The sequence below is a fragment of the Myotis lucifugus genome, unplaced genomic scaffold, assembly GCF_000147115.1.
Source record: "Myotis lucifugus unplaced genomic scaffold, Myoluc2.0 scaffold_29, whole genome shotgun sequence".
NCBI classification, from domain to species: Eukaryota; Metazoa; Chordata; class Mammalia; order Chiroptera; family Vespertilionidae; genus Myotis; species Myotis lucifugus.
Window position 1 is genome coordinate 1936548 of NW_005871077.1, and position 13676 is coordinate 1950223.

At 43.9% G+C, this 13676-nt stretch overlaps 1 protein-coding gene across 3 annotated transcripts in view; it reads left to right on the forward strand.

Annotated features, from left to right (window-relative positions):
- JCAD (junctional cadherin 5 associated) overlaps positions 1-13676 on the forward strand; it is a 49780-nt gene that overhangs the window by 20966 nt on the left and 15138 nt on the right. The window lies entirely within an intron of this gene.

Consider the following 13676-nt stretch of genomic DNA (forward strand, 5'->3'; position numbering starts at 1 on the left):
CAGACAATAGTGTAGTGAAGGACAGGAGGAGGGGGTGCAGGGTGGAGGGGGTCAATGGGAAAAAAGCAAAGGAGACATCTGTAATACTTTCAACAATAAAGATAAATTTTAAAAAGAGAGAGAGAGAGAGAGAAAATGCATAGTACATGCTTACAGATATCTGTGCCAGTGCCTAAAGCCTCAGAGACCAGCTGAGTTGGGTTGTAATGAAATGATGTCTTTTGTTTGTTGGCTTGTTTTTAAGTAGTCAATAGAGAACTGAAAACAGGAGATGAACAGGAAGGTGGGCAGAAGGTTTTCTCATCAGAAAAAAATGTGCTTTGGGAGAAAATAAATAGGTGCTAATAGTTAACAGCTTAAAAATTAAAAACAAGGAAAAGGAAAATTAAACCAATAATACTTTGGCTTCCATAAATTCTGTATCTGGGTAAATAAATGATAGCAGGCCAGGTCCCAGCCTTGAGTCACTGGATGAATACAGCAGTGGCCCTGCAGCCTGTCCTGTCCCATAGGACCCTGCTGGGCTGGCCTCTGGGTCTGTGGGGGGACGGTGAGGTCCAGAATGGTCCTGTGCAACTCCAAGCCATCAAGGTGACTGGGAAGTGTCACAAGGGCTCTCCTTCCTGTAGGTTCTCTAGTGGGCTGAGGTCCACCTTAGAGTGTGTCCCCACACTGCGGCTGTCCTTAGCACTCCACTGACTTCCCAGGGAAGATGGCCATCATAGTCATTTGGAAGACCCAGGGGCTGGACAGAGTCGGTTTGTTTTATTCTGGCAGGATGGTGATGTAGGCATGCTGACAGTGTTGTTATTTTATAGCCAAAGAACGTGAAACCCAGAGAATGTTGGTGACTTGGCACGGGCCACTGGAAGCAGTGGAGGGGAGCTGTCAGGCTGGCTGCTTGCTGCCGCTCTGCAGCAGCATGGGGCCGTGTGAGGCCTGCCCTGTTTGGAAGGGGTACTCAGTCCTTTACGTGCCTTTCACAGTTGCTCAGTGCTGGACTGTCCTTTCACACTTCCTTGTCCTCTGCCTTCCCAACAGCTCGAATGGATGTGAAACTGCTCTCAGAGCCCAGCTACGTCCCTTTCCTGTGTGGAGCTGTGTAAGGAATACGTCCTTTCACCCCTCAATTAGAAACATGTACATCACTCTGCTTCTCTGTGTACGGTGCTCAGGGCTACTACATAAATGAAGTTGGGATTGCCCATAATCTGGGGTGCGGTGAGAATGGTCAGGATTTAGTTCTCCCCCCTGATATTTAACATCATCTTAGAACAGAAGTATGTAAGGGCTGGTTATATCGAGTAAAACTTAAAAAAAAAAAAAAAAAAGAGGAAAGACATGGAGCCTTTCCCAGATTTCCAAACATTCAGGATATGTATTTCCTAACTTGCTGAAGAGGCTGTGCTTCGAGCTTCCACAATCATTAGATCACGTGATACCGAACACCCAACGTGGGCCGAGAATGACAGTTCTGTTGTGAGGAGAGGTGAAGGACTGACTGAACTTGCTAAAAAGCTCTTATGCTCAAGCAGTGGAGCCAGGACCAAGAGTCCATTCTTATTTTACACAGTTGTTTATCCAAACTGAAGTCTAGAGAACTATTGTTTTCCAAAGCTACATTCAGTGTGTTGCACTGGCCGTCTCAGGGCTGGTAACTTTACAAGCATGTAAAGCACAAATGATGGACTCTGAACCTGATTGTGCGACTCCCTGCCCAGGCGCCTTCCTGGCCCCATTGCCTGCGTTGCCAACCCCCAGCTCTTTCATAGACCTTGCGGGCCTCCTCCTCTGAGCCACATGTGTCTTTCCTATGTCCTCTTCCATTTCCAGGGTGTCAGCCACATGGGCACCATGTGCTCCCCACTCTCTGATATTATTTCTTCGAATAGGTTTTCTAATCCATGTTCATCTTTCTGTTGTTCTGGCACCCCTATTATTCGTATGTTGTTTCGTTTCATGTTGTCCCAAAGCTCCCTTAGGCTCTCCTCCTGTCTTTTAATTTTTTTCTCCATTTGCAGTACAGTTTGAGTGTGTTTTGCTTCCTTGTCTTCTAATTCACTAATTCGGTCCTCCGCTTCTCCCAGTCTACTGTTGATACTTTCAATGGTGTTTTTTATTGCAGCTATGTCGCTCTTCATTTCTTCTTGGGACTTACTTAAGTTGTTGATTTTTTCATCTGTTTCTTTCTAGCTTCTTGCATAAGTAGTTGATTTTTTCATCTGTTTCTTCTTGCTTCTTGAACATCCGGTGCATGTACTCTAGGAACCTTATTCTGAATTCTTTTTCCGTCATGTTGCATATCTCTGTCTCACTTAGCTGCTTTTCTGGCGAGTCCTCCTTTTCTTTCCTTTGGGGGTTTCTTTGTCTACCCATGTTTGATCTCACTGACATGACTAGTTGTTGAGTCGTTCAGTGGCTGGACCCTGGGTGGCAGTGGCTGCTCCCTGGGTGGCAGTGGCTCCTCGGGCTGTGGTTGCTCCTTGGGCGGTTGTGGTAGCAGCGGCTCCTCTGTTGATAGCAGGGCCTCTGGTGGGTGCTGTTCACAGCTGTGGTGGCTCTTCTGGCTGGTGGAGGGAGGCTTCACACACAGCAACTGTTCCCCAGGCAGAGCGTGTGGTGATCAGGAGGCCGCTGTTGCTTGAATCTGCTTTCCGTGAAGGGGTGCAGGTCCCCTCTGGGCTCTTACAGTCGCGTTGCTTGCGAGTCGTTGCCTCCGGGTTAGTAGCCGCCGGGTTAGTAGCCGATCTCTGGATGCCGGTAACAGCTCCCTAAGATGGCGCGGTCTCGCCGCTGCGCTGGCGCCCAGGGGGAGGTTTCAGCCTCAATCTCTAACCATCCGCATTTTTTAGGAGTTCTCTGTCTTTCCTGGCTGCAGACTGTCTCTCAGCTGAACCTCCCCAGCTTGATCGGGCTGATTGTTACCCGTTTCAGCTGCTCGCCCCTAACTGCTCCGGGATAAAGCACCAACACGTCCGTCTAAGCCTCCGCCATTTTCCCTTATCCTCCCCACTCTCTAAGCCCTGCCCAGAAGCCCCCAGAACCCTCTCCTCCCCATCTTCCCCGGAAACCCACCTTACCAGTTTGACTTTTTCAGCTTCCTCCAGTTGAAGTTACCCTCCCCTGTGTTCTTCCAACACTTTCTCCTAGTCCACAGGATTGTCAGCTTCCTGAGGGCTGACACCATTCTCATTCATCTCTGATTTTGCTAATTCCTGTTAAAGACTTTTGCATTTATTCAACACTCAAACATCTTTCAGAAATACATTGGATGAAACCTAGTCCTTTTATGGCAAGGCAGTTGTGTAAGTGCGGAGTGTTTCAGGCCATCGGCTATGTGAGATGGGAGGTGGAGAAGGTTTTGCCAGGGAGAGGAGCTGTGTGAGGCTATTTTGGGGAGGTTCCATTGTGAAAGGAGGCATGCCAGCTTCCTGTGCTGGACAGTTGAGGTAGCAGTGCTGATGGCTTCGTTTGGACCCACTAACTCTTGGGAGATGAGCAGGGAAGTAGGGATGAGGAAATAACAGACTCAGAAAAACTCCCGCAGGCCCACTTGTCCTGGTGGTAAAGTTCCCCTTGTTGGTGACGTGTGCAGGTACAGGAAGCTGAGCCCACCTGAGTGGACAGGGGGCAGTTGTTGTGAGAATGTAATAGGGACTCTCATGGACCATCCACAGGGAGGAAACAGACTCACAGGCCTCATGCCATGTGGGGATGAGGAAGCTGGGAGCCATGGTTGGTCCATTGATGTCTCTCTGGGTTGAAGTTGTCCCCTGGGAGACTCTTTGGGTCTCTGTCCCACAATGTTGCTGTGTCTGCATCTCCCTGCATTCTCCCTCCTCTGCTGATCAGCCTCTTCCCTTCACAGACAGTTACTCTTCCCAGGAATTTGGGCTCACAGTCAGTGACTTTTGTTCTCCTCTTGCTTCTACATCATGGTTTAACTCCAGAAGGGAGGTTGGACAAGGGAGTCTGAGCTTTATCCATTGTGGGTGAAGGGGCTATAGATGAGGGCAGTTTTCAGGCTGGGTGGGGGTGCTAACTATGTACCCTCAACCCTGTGCTCTTCACAGACAATTCTTTTAGGAGCTCTAAAGACTTGGCATTTCCCCTTTGCATCATTGACTCCACAGAGCTCATCTAAAGGCTAAACCACTCCCAAGTTTTCTCAATGAACAGGTTGTGATGCTGAAACTGCCTGAAGGCTTTGCAAGAAAGTCCCTCACATGCTACAGAAAACCCTCACAGGCCATGTCAGAGGTCACTATGGTAATCCTACGTGCATGGCTGGAAAACCAGGAGTGTCTGTAAAACAGCACCCAGGCAGCATTCTATAGATCAAATCATTTAATGCCAGAGTTTTATTATGTCCTATTTTTGCCATACAATCAACAACAGATACTTATTGAGTGCATCTTATAAGTGGCATCTCTGTCCTCTCTCCAGCAATACAAAAAGGATGCTCCTGAAAGCTTCTATTTACATCTGTGTTCAAAGATTATAATGAGAAGTATTCTTTTAGTCCATCAGTTTGCACTAAGTTTAACTATTTATGCACATGCTATCTTGTTCCAAAGCTTGCTTGCCAACACACACACACCCACACACACACAGATTAAGGAGGAAAAGAGGAGACAAAGGAGAAAAGCTAGCTGTTATCTATATGTGGAGGAAACTGCTGCTTAAAACCCAAGTAGCTGTAACTACCATTAAACTATATAAAAGACTGTTATCAGGCATTCACGGTTTCCTTCATGTTTCCTTTGAAATATTATAATTAGAGGAAACTGTAAAATAAAGTAACAAAGCAGAGATTTGAATCTAAAAGTGACACCATAATAGGTTCTTCTCTGCTTAGCCCCAGGAATTCTGGTAAAAAATTTTGTTAGTTAACCATGAGAATGACTTGTAATTATCTCTTCCATCAGCAGCAGTTGTAACTAATTAGAGACAGAGCAATCTAGGAGAGTCTCTGATGTGGTGGTGACCTGGGGTCTCCTCTTGGGAGGTTTACATTTGATCAGTAAACATCCATTCTAGCCAGTGCTACTGGATATAGTAAACAGTTAACTTTCAGAGGCTTTTTAAGCTGCTCTCAAATCATATCCTGCTTATAATGGTTTTCCAAAAAAGGAATGCTGCAAGTTTAACATCTGTTTCTATGTAGCTCTTTCTCTTTATAAAACCATACTTCCACAAGCATTACTTGTCTTTAAGCTGCTTGCTTCATATCCTAAGTGTTAGGTGTTGTTATTTTGACCTCTTCACAGAGAAAAGTCAGAATTGTTTGAGCTGTTGTGCTCATGAGCACACATGAAGGTTCAGATCGCCTGTTTTTCCCATTGTCTCTTTGTAGGCCCTCTTCTGAGGTGCTTTGTTTTGGTTCATAAGCAGTGTAAACCCCCGCAAGTGCCGGGACCCTCGTTCTCTCTCCTGCACACACTCTTATGTTGCTTTGCAGTCATCAGTTTTTCCCAGCAGGAAGCAGGTCGGGCCCTTGGAACATGAGACTCCTGGGAGATCCGTGATGAGGAAGCACTTCTAGAAGGGGAAGACTTCAGCAGTGCAGCCTAGAGCTTCATTTGTATTGTTGGTAGCAGTGGCCTCACCAAGAGGAGAATTATTAGTGTGGAGTTTATTCTTTAGCGGGGGCATTGGATTAGTTAGCCAGCTGGGAAATACCCAAATGAGAGACACTGAATAGTAAAAATATGAAACATGGGTCTAAAAACGAACCGAGTGGGTCTTCAGTTCCAGTCACTTTGTTTCAAAGATGACTGCAGCTGACCATTGAACAACATGGATGTGAATGCTGGCTCAACCAACTGTGGATGGAAAACAGTATTTTTCATTAGCAGTTGGGGATCTGTGGATGCAGAGATTTGAATGTATGCCTTGTTCTACTCCATTGTATAGAAGGGATTTGACCACCTTTGGTATGCACATGGGTCCTGGAAGTGATTCCCAGCAGATACCAAGGGATGACTGGAGGTCAAAAATATACTCAGACTTTTGAGCACTGAGGGATTGACACCCACAGCCTCTGGGTTGTTCAAGGGTCAACTGCATCCCTCTGAGTTCTTAACAAAGTACAAAGAGCCTAGACGCAAGTCTAGCTGACACACTGACATGTACCAGCTGTGGGACCTCAGGGCTTTAGTTAGTGCCCCTGGGGTGCAGTGTCCTTGTCTGTCTAGGGAGAGAATGTGGACTGGTTCTTTACAGACCCTCAGGCTTTCTGGTTTACTCATCTCTGGCGGCTGCCTCCCCTGCTCTTCACTGCTCTAAGCTTACCTTCCAAAGAATAGAGGGTCAGAGGCACAGAGAACACTCCATAAATGTTCATTGAATAAATGAATGAATATGTAAAGGGGAGGGGTGGTGATAGAAACATGAAAGGGAAGTGAGAAACTAGGATGTGATTTTTTTTCATTGTCTATGGTGACAGTGTATGGACTATACTAGTGAAGATATTTTAACTTCGTAAAATATAATATATCCTTATTAAAGAGAAAATAGGAAAATACTGAAATAATCTGCCTTACCTATTGGATATATGTGAGAGACAGTGAATCGTATGTAGTTTGCTCTTCCTGCTTTGTTTTCATAAACTAAATATTGGTTTGTTCTACATCATCATTATGGAAACGGGTGTAGCTCTTCCTTAGAGACCAGGCAGCACCGGAGGGACAGAGTCTGTTATGACAGTCAGCTATATCATTGTTTCCTGTGATTGTGAAGGCCTATAGATTACGACTTAGTGAAAGACAATACAGATCTAAAATAATCACCACGTTGAGACAAACAGTTCTCTTCTCTCCTCTGTGCCCCTCACCCTCTTCCTTGGATGATGTGAGAAAAAGAGTTTCAGAATTATGTACTCCACTGAGAATTTATTTTCATTGGATTAACAATAGTAATAATAACTAAAAACAAGAATTTATTATATTAGACACTTTATTAAACAGTTTAAATGTATTATTTCATTAATCTCAACAAACTTCAAAAGAAAGGAATTATTAACATCTCTTTAATATAAATGAAGAATCAGAGGCAGAGAGAAGTGGAGTATGTTGCAGAAGGCATACAGTTAGAACGTGGTGTGTTGGCATTTGAGCCCACGACGTCTGGCCAGCGCCCAGGGCAGATGCCCACTCTTTCCCGGCAATATTGCCACACTGCTCCCTGCTGGTGCATTGAAAGCTTGAGGTCACCTATTGTCTCATAGCCTTGTGCAAGTGCCACAAGCTTTGACTGGCTTTGAGGGTTGGCTACATGCTCACTGGGTTTCCCCCTCCCACCTCCCAGGCCTGACCGCAGGCACCGTCTTTTCATTCCACTCTTATCTATAAGCCCTTTCTCCCTAAAGCTTGGAGATTTGTCAGAAGATGATTAGTAGCCTGTGGTAAATGCAGGTGCAGCCACCAAGCACTCAAATGAGGAGGCCCACATCTTGAAGGAGGGAATAAAGGCATTTGCCCCAACTTTCACCTGGGTTTTACCTGCAGTGAACTGCAAGTCCAGTAGTCTCCACTGATCGGTGCCCTTGGTCTGACATGACCCTCAGCTTGTCCACAGGCTTGAGGAGGCCTTTACATCATGATGGTACACAGATGATGTTTTATATAGAGGGTTATTTACACAGTATAGTATATTGAATATACCAAGGCGTGCTGAAAAATCAAATAGCAGGCTTCCGGCACAAAGAGCATTAAGAGCAAGTTCTGTAGCAATAGGTAGCTGACCCTGTCACAGAAACATGTCAGACATCTAACACTGGGGCTGGTGAATATGAGTCACTCTAAAGAGTTGCTCAACACCTCTGCCTGTCTAGAGGGAGAGAGCTTCTCTGAGTGTGAGGTTCTTTAGGTGGCACGTGCTACCTTTCTGCTCAGATTGTGCATCTGAGTAATACTGACCCATTGGAGGGGAGCGCCTTCTGAAGGAACGACTGCAGTGAAGTGCTGCAGCCCACCCTGGTCCAGAACATGATGCCAGGGTTTGAAGGCGATGGCAGTGCCAGCATCTGCTAGGTGGCAGACCTGCAGCTGCAAGAAGTCACTGGGCCTGGGACCATTTTAGTGGGGCCTCCCACCCTCCACCCAGACCTCACAGGGAAGCACAGCTGATTAGACTCTGGGGGCTGCCCAAGGGGACTGGATTCAGGATTTTGTTCATGGAGGAGGGAGGGCATCTATCCCAGGCCCACCGGCAATTGGGCATAGAACTAGATGTAGCAAGTTGGTACAGCAACTAAGGATCTTGGAGTCCACTGAGAAGGTAATCCTGGAGTGTGTGAAACCATGGTTAAAGTCATTCAAATATTGCCATTCTAAGTAGGCTTTTACTTTTAAAAGAAAGGCGATATTGTGGTTGGAAATGAGTCACGTAAACCAACGGAAATGTTTCCTAATTTTTTCATCATTAGCTTTTATATGTTCAGTGACTAAGTTTACCTCTTTTCCTTTAGACATGTTGTTTTTCACATGTTTATATTCCACATATTTTTCCAAACCGTTTTTATCTGTTGTTTGTTGGTATCGTGCCTCTTTTCTGTGATAAAGCACGGAGTTGTTCGCAAGTGTAACTTCTGTCTCTCTCTGTCCTGTTCTCCCAGGAATTCTGTATAAAGACCTTGTTTGTCTCATTGAACTTGTCAACACAATTTATTTGGGCTATCGCATTCCACTCTGCTTTCCTTATCTTTTTCCCACCCTGTATTACTGTGTTTTTGTAAAATGTGCCATTGTTAATATTTTTAAATGTAAATTATTAGTCTCATTTTTTAAAAAGAAGAATTTTATTTGATCATATTTCCTCAAAGATATTAGAAAAAAGTATTCTTGGTTTTGAAGCCATCTGAGGTAGCACACATTTTAGCTGGTAATAGACATTATATATCAAAGCCAATAAATATCTACCCTTGGTAACTTATCTGAAGGAGAAATTTATCAGAACTGTCACCATGTGGGATTCTCTTGTGCCTGTCCAAGCCAGGGTCATACTAGGTACAAAATAGATATTTATTAATTTAAATAAACGCTTTATAGTTTTCTATGTCATGTGAACTATTTTTTAAGTAGATTATTTTAAACTTCCCAGATAACCTATGTTTTCCTTAAATTGGGATTTCGGTGCATTGTGCAAATAGAAAAAGTTTAATCCAGATGCTTAGCCATTTTGATGAGTTGTATATGGTAGTTTTGACAAAGTTAAGGTGACAATGTCAGATTGGGGGAGGGAAGAAAACTGCCACATTACTTGTGCTGGTAGTTGCAGTCTGTTTATATTCTTGTCCTATTTATGTCTCTTTGTCTTCTGATTATGCTCATGGCACACAGATAGACAAGTACCACCTTGGGATTTCAGCCACCTCTTGGCATTTAGGTCCACCACGTGTTTACCGAGAAACCAGAATACCCACTGAGAAAATGAGCAGAAGCCACGCAATGTGGTTTTTTTTATAAAGTCGTGTAACCCAGCAAAATGTTTGTGAGAGCGTAAGGAGCACGAATGGTGCTCATTAAAGCTGTGTGGTGTACAGAGCCCACTCACCGCCAGCTGAAGGACAGAGGCAAGAAAGGAGACTCTGATGGAGGGCGTCAACCACATACTCCCTAATGATTTATTTCACTCTCTCTTGTTTGGATCTGTGACAATTGAACTTACTAAGTTCTAGTTTTTGTCTTGCCTTTGGACTTGCATGGAGTCTAAGACCCTATAGCCAGTAGGTGTTGAGGACTTTTAAATAGTTCATCTTCTACAGTGTTTCTCAGGCTATGGGTGAGAGTCACAGAGGATTTCTTAAGGGAAGGGACCGTGGCTTCCAGAGCTTTGGACTGTGATTGCTGGCTCATCTGAGTGGGGAGGGGTGTGTGTGGGGGGAGAAATGTGCAAGCCCCTCTCCCTGCTGCGATACAATGACTAATCCTTATAGAACCCGACCCATGAAGTGATCTGCTAAGTACCCAAAAACCTAAATGTTCAAAACCTGATTTTGATGACAACAAAAGCAATAAAGAAATTGACCTTTAGCCAGGCCCACTGTTAAGACAGCTTGCACTGTGTATGCCAGTAAATGCAGAAGCATTTAGGTTGCTCAGTGGCAAATGCTTTCTTTCAAGTTGATTTTAAATATTTTCTACTTTTTCAACCCATAATTCAGCCTTGCTTTAAGTGGATGCTTAACAGATTATTGGGGGTGGTAATGGAGATAGGATTTGAAGAACTCCCTCACTTTTTAAGGCAAAGAAGTAATTACAAAATAATAATAATAATAATAATAATAATAATAATAGATTTTTACTAGTCATTTACCATTTAGGCTCCTGCAGAACAGCAGCCTTCTGCTTATATGCTGGGAATAGACCTACTCCAGCCCACTCCCCTCAGCTGCACCATTCCTGGGCCTTTATGTGCTGTGGTTGCACAGAACTCGTGGCCTAGTAGCCTCTCCCTATTCCCTGTCAGCTTCACTCTACCGTGCTATCAGCTGAAAAGTGGACTGTGTTGTAGAAATTTTTTGAAACTACAAATTACATGTAGACACATGACAAAAAATGAGCCTTACTAATGATCAAAGAAATGCAAATTAACACCAATGAGAAGTTATTTTCACTTACTTAATAATAAAAAAGAAAAGATTGTAATAACCAGAGATGGGAAAGGTTCAGCAAGGCCAGCGGTCCTCCGCACCACCTGAGGGAAGATAAAGGGGAGTGGCTAATCTAAGGTCAGATTTGACAATGGGAATAACATAATGCCCCTGCTCTGCTACTCATTCCTTTTCTAAGGATTCATTCTAAGTAATAATCTGACACATGCTTAGTGTTTGTGAACAATAATTTTCCCAAAGTGCTTTAGAATGTAATCTACATAGATGTCCAACAGTGGTTAAGTAAATCATGGACATATGATAGAATACAAACCCATTAAAATTATGCACTTGAGGAATTTTTCATTATATTGGAAGAAGTAAAACAGAGTGGCTAACTGAATGGGCTTTATGATCACACTTCTTGGGTTTGAATTCTTTCCCCCCCTCTACTTACAAGCTGTGTGATTTGGGAGAGTTGTTTAATCTCTCTGTGCCTCAGTTTCCTTATATATATAAAAGGGAGAAATAATGGTGGTTATAGAGTTAATGAAAGAATTCATTTGGCATGTTTTGCAGAGTGCTTGACACAGCATAAATGCCCAATCGATGTTAGACAAATTAACTTTTGTGCCTCAGTTTCCTCCTTTGTAAAATAGGAATGAGGGTAGTCCTACCTCAGAGGAGTGCTGGTGAAGCTTAAGTGAGTTTATGTCTACAACACACTTAGTATGAACCTAGCACATAGTAGCAGCTATGTTTAGTTGTTTGTACTACAAGTGGTAAGAAATGTTCACATAAAACAGATGCCTAGACAGTGGACGGCAAACTGTAGCTCGCGAGCCACATGCGGCTCGTGCACGTGCGGGCGTGCACGTGCGGGCGTGCACGTACACTGCGATTGAAACTCCGTGGCCCATGCGCAGAAGTCGGTATTTTGTGGAAGAGCCACACTCAAGGGGCCAAAGAGCCGCATGTGGCTCGTGAGCCACAGTTTGCCGACCACTGGCCTAGTAGAAAGCTAAGGCTATTTGAAAATCCACATCCTTGCACACACACAGACTAGAAGGTATCAAAATAACTGTCTCTTGGTAGAAAGGTTGTAAGTAGTGTTTGGTAATTTACTTTCCCATATTTTTCCAAAATTTCAACAATGAATACATATTACTTTCATAATTTAAAAAGCAAACAACAGTTTTAGAGTTGAAACTTTTTCTGCTTGACCTATGGTTGATCAAAATAATTGAGTGCCCCAAAATTCCTTTCAGTTAATGGTTTTTCTGTATAAAAGTCCTAATTTCTGGTGGTTTGTAGGCAGTCACTTAATATTTCTGTACAGTATAATTGTGTTCAGATTTTTTCTTCAGCTGCATTTGAACAGTGATCTTATTTTATTTTATTTTTTTAAATCCTCACCCAAGGATATTTTCCCATTGATTTTTAGGGAGAATGGAAGAGAGAGGGAAAGACAGAGAGAAATATCGATGTGAGAGAAACACATTGATTGGTTGCCTCCTGCATGAGCCCCGACCAGGGCCAGGGCTAGAGAGGAGCCTACAACCTAGGTATGTGCCCTTGACTGGAATCCAACCCAGGACCTTTTGGTCTGCGGGCCAACACTCTATTCACTGAGCCAAACCGGCTAGGGCTGAACAGTGATTTTAAACTTTGGATGCATGGTAGACTCATTTGAGGAGATATTAAAATATACTGGTCTTGGACTCTTCACTAAACTGATTCGATCCAAATATAAGGGGGTGGGCCCTGGGCATTGACAGTTTTCAAAGGCTCACAAGGAAATTCTAATGTACAGCCAGGTGGTGAACGGCAACCTGGAGTTAGGCTGGCATTTATGCCAGACTGTGCTACCACTTCCTGCCTGGTAGATAGTTCTGCCCATGAACAGAGTCAGCCCTGGAAGTATTTCTCACATGTCTGAAGGAAAGACTCCCCTGGAGTACTTTCCAGGGGAGTTTGGTTGAAGCATCATCCTGTACACCAGAAGGTTGCGGGTTCAATTCCAGTTCAGGGCACATGCCTAGGTTGCAGATTTAATCCCTGGTCAGAGCGCATATGGGAGGCAACTGATAGATATTTTTTTTCATATTGATGCTTTGCTCTCCTTTGTTTTCTCTCTAAAAATCAATGAAAACATATCCTCCAATAAGGATTTTAAAATACACACTGCCACCTGAATCCTAAGCCATTGACTTCCAGGGGGAGAGATTTGGTAATGTGTGTCTTTACTGAGCCCACATGAGGGAAGTGTGGGAACTGATCTAGAGCCGTGGTTCTGTCTCAGCCACACACTGGGAATCCCTGGGGGACCTGGAAAAACGCTGATGTCTAGTTCCCCTCAGGCCTCCACCATTCTAACGTGGTGGAGCTGGGATACTGCCTGAGCATCAGAAGCTATGAAGTCCCTCCAGATTCTAATACACAGTCATGGTTGACAACCACAGGCAGTGATGATTCTGAGAGTGGGGTGCTGGGACCAACAGTGCCAGCATCACCTGGGGCCCATTAGAAATGATCACTATGGTTCACATATGAGGGAGAGCATGTGGTGTCTGCCTTTTTCTAACTAATTTCACTTAGCATTATACCCTCAAGATTCATTCATGTTGTCCCAAATAAAATATTTTATTTTTCTTTTATGGCTCAGTAGTATTCCAATGTTTCTATATACAAACAAGAGAAAACAAAAACCAACTGATAGATACAGAGAATAGGTCGGTGGTTACCAGAAGAGAAGAGGGTTGCGGGTGAGCCAAAGGTGTGAAGGGGATCAATCAATTATATGGCGATGGATAATGATTAAACTTTTGGAAGTGATAGTTTGTAGTGTATATAGATGTCAAATTATAATGTTATACACCTGAAACTTAAATAATAATTAAAAATGTACCTTGTGGCACCTCATCAGGCCTGCTAAATCAGAAACTGGGGATGGGACTCAGAAGCCTGTGTCTTAGTAACCTTCTTGGATTCCTGTTACACATTGAAGTTTAAGAACCACTGCGACAGGGTGGGGCTGTGAAAAGCAGGTTCTCAGACTTGTTCACCCAGAACTCAGTGGTCT